Source organism: Sarcophilus harrisii, unplaced genomic scaffold, assembly GCF_902635505.1.
Source record: "Sarcophilus harrisii unplaced genomic scaffold, mSarHar1.11, whole genome shotgun sequence".
Taxonomy (NCBI): domain Eukaryota; kingdom Metazoa; phylum Chordata; class Mammalia; order Dasyuromorphia; family Dasyuridae; genus Sarcophilus; species Sarcophilus harrisii.
The window spans coordinates 66,506-72,343 of NW_022290909.1; the positions used below are offsets into that span (position 1 = coordinate 66,506).

The window sequence follows — 5,838 nt, forward strand, 5'->3', positions numbered from 1 at the left end:
CCAGATTCTCTGTAGTTTGCTGAACAGTCCCAACTAGTTGGTATACGTATATCTTTGTAGATGTATTTAGCGGCAGCTTGAAGGGAGGGCAAGGTGGAACCTGCTCTTTCTTGCCGAAATCAAAAATCTTCTTCATCCTGGAAGCAGGCTTTAGGGCCGGGAGGGAGAACTCCCGGGGGAGTTCTCTCCCGGCCCCTCAGCCTGTTCCGAGGGGGGGAAAATTAAAGGGGAAATCGAAGGGGGGATTAAAATGAGAATTAAAAAAAAGGGGAAATGTCAATAACCGGAGGCCAGAGGTTTAGAAACCTGCGAGCCCACAGCAGTTACAACCAATTCAGCCCTAGAGCCAACTGCAACTCTGGCAACGGCAAGAGGGAAATTGAACTGCGAGTTCCTTTGTCAGGCCCTGGGCTCACGCGGATGCAATAGTCAAGTCACGCACTGGTGAGGGCTCGGGGACTGGGTCCCTTAACTCTCAGCTCCAGGAATCTAGAGCTTCGAGGTCGCTTGAGGGTGGGTGAGCTGCTGGTCTCGCATTTGAATCTCGGGACCTGCTCTGTTGCTTACTTTTGTAATGGGCAAAGCACTTCCTCTTTGAGCCAACGGTTTCTTCTGTCAAATGAGATGCTACTCGATCATCTCCCAAGTCTCTTGCAATCCTTTAACAATTCTGTGAAGCTAACGGCGGCGCCCAGCCTGAAAAGGACCCTAGAAGCCCGGATGGACAAATGTAGTCTAGGTGCCTCTTCTGAGTCTTCCTTCCAGGTTACTGCCTAAAAGTAGGTCGGGAAGGATTTGTATGGGACGACAGACAGCTGGTCCCAACAGCCCTGGGTTCAAGTCCATCCTCTACATAGTTTGCCTTATTACTATTATTAATGGAGGGGGGAAGGGGTCAGAAAGGAGAGGGAGTTCAGCCGTTCAACAGAAAAAGATGTATCACTTTTACTTGAAAGATGTAAACATACCCTAAAACTTTAGAGGGCATATAGTGGATAATAGACCTATTCAACTCCGGGATGATGAGATCCTGTCCAGAAAATGGTTTTTTTAAAAGATGTTATATTCTAGGAGGGACATTGATGAATTCAGAGACAAGAGATACAGATAAGAGAGAGAAGACTAAGGGAAGGTATGACTATTTTCAAATATCCTACAGGATACTTTGATTCTCTATTAGTTGATATCTTAGTGTTGCTTGCTTCCGTTAGGAGAGATCATCAAAGCCTGCTTTATTTTTAAGTCACATATAATGTGGAGTAGAAGGTAGCAGTATTTTGTTGCTACCTTCTAGTGACTTGCGTTCAACCCCCAGTCCATAAGCAAATTTCTGCAAAGAGAAACAATGCAGGTTATTATCTAACTAGTCTTGACCCCTCCTTTGTCCCCTCCTGCTTTTCCCTGCTGCTTCTCATGTTCCATTCATGATGTGAAATGTATCCTCTGCACCACCAGCTCACCTTGATTTGTTCAGCTCCAGATTCACTGAACCTGAGAATACAGAAATAATGCATACCCACCCTAATGACCCTCCCTTCCCTACTACCACCCCCACTGTTGTTGCTGCTGTTGCTGCTGTTGGTTTTGGTGGTTCTTAACCTCTCTGGTCTTCCCCCTTCCTCCCTCCTCATCTTTATTCCTTTGTCCCCTTCTCCTTTCCCTACCCCTTACTTTTTCGTTTTCCTTTTTCTTCCTTCCTGCCTTCCTTTCTTTCTTCCTTCCTTCCTTTCTTTTCTTCTTTCTTCTCCTTCTCCTCCTAGTCCCCTTTCCCTTTCCTTAATTCTCCTTTTCCTCCCCTCCATTGCTTTTCCCTCTCCTCCTTTCCAACAATCCAAAATGTCAGTTCATCTTGCAGGTCTTTTGGTCTCAGTCGAGATTATTTGTGATCCAGTTTGTAAAACCTGTGGTCAACATGTTGGTTATACTTGTGACATGGCTCCTCAATATCTATTCAAGGGATCGATTCTCTCCATTGTTTGTGCCTTACCTGATGATATCCTGTAGAACTTCAATATTGTCTCTCAAAATGGCATATGATGTTCTCTAGCATTTTCTATCATTTAGCACCATGATATATTTTGAATAAGTTTGGACAATGGTTTAGCTAGTTCCAAACCCCCTTGAGCAAGTAACAGAATTCATCATCATATACATATTATACTGTTGTGGACAGAAAATTGATCATGGATTAAAAATTATTTAAAAATACATATACTTCTTATTGGGGAAAAGGCCAATGTATATGAAGATTAAACAAATCTAATTTGTTAATATTCAAATAAAGAGGCAAATCATTAACATTTAATAATGTACAGATACTTGGCTGTAATCTAATATGAAATTTGTGGAAGGTGCAAAACATTTTCATGAATTTTTAATAAATACAGATGAACATAAACTAGATGAAAATGGACAATAATTCCTCTTACACTTATTGGTAATCCTAATAGCTCCCACATACCTAATATTTTATGATTCATACAGCACTTTATCTCTATTTTTGCTGCAAATTTACAACAAATAGTTGTACTTAAAATAGTTTAAGTATTGTATCATTCCTGGCTAGGGACATAGCTGATAAATGAAAAGGACTAGATTTGAACCCAGTTCTCCAGATGACAAATTTAATAAAATCATTCTTTTGAATTTTCTCCTTGATTTTCCTACTTATGGTTTGTGTGCCCTTCTCTCCAGCTCTTTCTGAGAAGGTATAGATTATGTCTACAGCCGACTGAGTCTATACATGTTAAGTCTTCCCATTGTTTCTCTGGGCAGAGCTGAGTTTGGTTGCAATTAATGAAAATACTGAATCTTGTGAATATATCATACCTGTGCACATATATCACTTGTTTTTGCACTATGGGGTTGAATTGGGATAATACCAAGGGCCATGTTTTACATAACTATAACTTCAAATAGAGTGATTATGTGGGCCAACTTTAGAGAAGTCATTATTTATACTAATCAAATATTATTTGTATATCCACAGTACTGGCTGAAGAACCAGTGGGGAGGGTCAATCCCCTGCCCCCTTCCCAAATGTTCTTTTCCCATAAGGTTTCCCAACATAAGGCCTCTTCAAAAAGATTCATGGGAAAGTAGAGTAAGGGAATGGTGGAAGATTTATCTTTTCCAAAGTCACTAGGTCACTGAGTCAAAACCTCAAGATGGATGAGCCCAGGTGACCTTGTAAATTTCAGAAGGTCATGAGGCCCTAGAAGGCCAATAAATCTGTGGCTGTAGTGTTTACTGAAGTGGTCAGTTGTGGTGGTAGCAGCAGGCTAGAACAAAAGGAAGAGTTGACATTTGAGAAAGAAGAGCCACTGAAAAAGATCTGCCTTGGAACACACACACACACACACACACACACACACACACACACAATATTTGATTGAACCTTGTTCAAGAAAAAAGGTGAAATCATTAATTTGAACAATTTTCAAACTGAATTATGTGTGAAGACTTGCTTGAAGACTCCTGAAAAAATAACTATACTTACAACTTGGCTACAAATGGAATTTACAAGTCCTATTTAAATTGTTCTTTTAATGCACACTTTAATTCCCTTATGCTCATCATTGTTTTCTATGTGGAAAGAAAATAAATTATTCCTACTAAGTCATGGGATAGTATTTTTAATTTCTTTCCATTTGAGGAAACCTAGAACAAAAGCAAAACTCATATAATTAGCCATTTTCCCTTTGAAGCAGGGTGGCAGTGAGGAGAAGGGAGGGGGAAGAAACAATGAATGTTCTAACAGCTACCCATTTCATTGCTTTTTTCTGCTATTTGACTGTCAGGCTTCTTCCAAAATTGAACCTTGGATAAAGGGTGAAGGTAGGTGAAGGGCAAAAGTTAGTGGAGGCTGAGGGACTTTGCAGCTTTTGCTGAGAGGCATGTAGCCAGCCATTACACTTGATATGGGGACTTTAACATAGTTTTCAAGCCCCTTGTATTTATAAGAGTGAGTGGATTGCATGTGAGACAGAGAGTGAGAAAGACTGTAATTCTAGTCCAACCTCAGATGCTTACCACATATATGGCCCTGGACAAGACACTTACCTTCTGCTTGCCTCAGTTTCCCTATTTGTAAAATGGGGAGAATAATAGCAACCACATCCCAGCATTGCTATGAGGATCAAATGAGATATCATTCACAAAGTGCTTGGCACAGAACCTGGCATGTAACAAGCACCATGTAAATTTTTTTTAATTAATAGCTTTTTATTTACAAGTTATTTGCATGGGTAATTTTACAGCATTGAGAATTACCAAACCTTTTGTTCCAATTTTTTCCCTCCTTCTCCCTCCCCCCTCCCCTAGATGACAGGATGACCAATACATGTTAAATATGTTAAAGTATAAATTAAATACAAAATAAGTTTACATGTATAAACCATTATTTTGCTGTACAAAAAGAACCAGACTCTGAAATAGTGTACAATTAGCCTGTGAAGGAAATCAAAAATGCAGGTGGACCAAAATATAGGGATTAAGAATTCTATGTAATGGTTCTTAGTCATCTCCCAGGGTTCTTTCGCAGGGCATAGCTGATTCAGTTCATTACTACTCCATTGAAACTGATTTGGTTCATCTAACTCATTGCTGAAGATGGCCAGGTCCATCAGAATTAATCATCATATAATATTGTTGTTGAAGTATATAATGATCTCCTGGTCCTGCTCTTTTCATCAGCATTGCACTATGTAAATGTTAGTCATGATGATGATGATGATGATGATGATGATGATTATTGGAAGGATGCTCCATAGAGGATTCTTGTGAAGTTGATGGGAGGCTTACCATATAGAGTCAAGCACAGGCTCCATTAGCTAGATTTGGGGTAGGTCCTCTAGATTTTCTTGGACTTTCTTGGGTATTTCTTTTCTCTAGCCCTGACCTTGAGAATATTTTAAAGTGTTAGTGATAATGGGTATTGTTTTTCATTTTCAAAGAGGACCAAAATGACATTACTGTCTTCAAGTCAAGTTAGCATGTTCAACTGTGGCTGATCAGACCACTACGACCTTGGAATCCTGTGCCAAAGGGTCAGACCCAAATAGTCCTTATGAACATTTGGGGTGCTTTCTCTAACTTTGTGCATCTTCTGCTTCTTTTGAGCTAATTCAATCCTGTTTTGCTCATAGGGCACAGTTCTCTGATGAGAGCACGCCACGCTGGAGGATCCTATGCCAGTGTCTCCCATGTCACACAATTAATTCTAAAGTTTTTAAGAGAAAGCTTGAGTGTGTCTCTGTATTGCTTTTTCTGACCACTTTGTACTTACCCTGTGTGAGTTCTCCATAAAATAGTCTTTTTGGCAAGTGTCCATAAGGCATTCAGAACAATGTGATCAGCTCCACAGAGTCACACTCTGCAGTAGTTTGGATACTTGGCAGTTTACTCTGCGTCTGATATTTTGTCCTACTTGATGGGAGCTTCAGCATCTTCCCAAGACAATTCACATGGAAGTGATTCCATTTCCTGGCATGATGCTGGTATACATACTGTCCAAGTTTCACAGACATAGAGCAACGTGGCAAGTACAAGAGCCGTGTAGCCCTTCAGTTTGGTGTTCAGTACTCATCATCACGGCTCATCTCCCAAGCTTTCCCAAACACTGAGCTAGCTCTGGGAAAGAACGTTCAACGTCATAATGGCACGATAAGAAAATTCATCCACAGCATTCAAATCTTCTCCGTTTTCTGGAACAATGTTTCCACATATGGATGGTGTGGTGCTGGCTGATGGAGCAACTATGTTTTCTTCTTGTTAATTGTTAGGACAGAAGTTATCAGACACAGCAGAGAATTGATCCACACTTGGTTGCTTCTCAGC

General features: G+C 40.3%; 2 long non-coding RNA genes across 2 annotated transcripts; one reads left to right on the forward strand and one right to left on the reverse strand.

The window, feature by feature from the left end:
- Window positions 1–268: 268 nt before the first annotated feature.
- Window positions 269–1,272, forward strand: LOC116420427. The gene is made up of 2 exons (XR_004230744.1): window positions 269–765; window positions 1,072–1,272. It is a non-coding gene; the product is annotated as an uncharacterized LOC116420427 (long non-coding RNA).
- On the reverse strand, window positions 1,046–4,892 carry LOC116420426. The gene is made up of 3 exons (XR_004230743.1): window positions 4,804–4,892; window positions 3,162–3,281; window positions 1,046–1,330 (listed from the first exon to the last, which is right to left on the reverse strand). It is a non-coding gene; the product is annotated as an uncharacterized LOC116420426 (long non-coding RNA).
- Window positions 4,893–5,838: the final 946 nt, after the last annotated feature.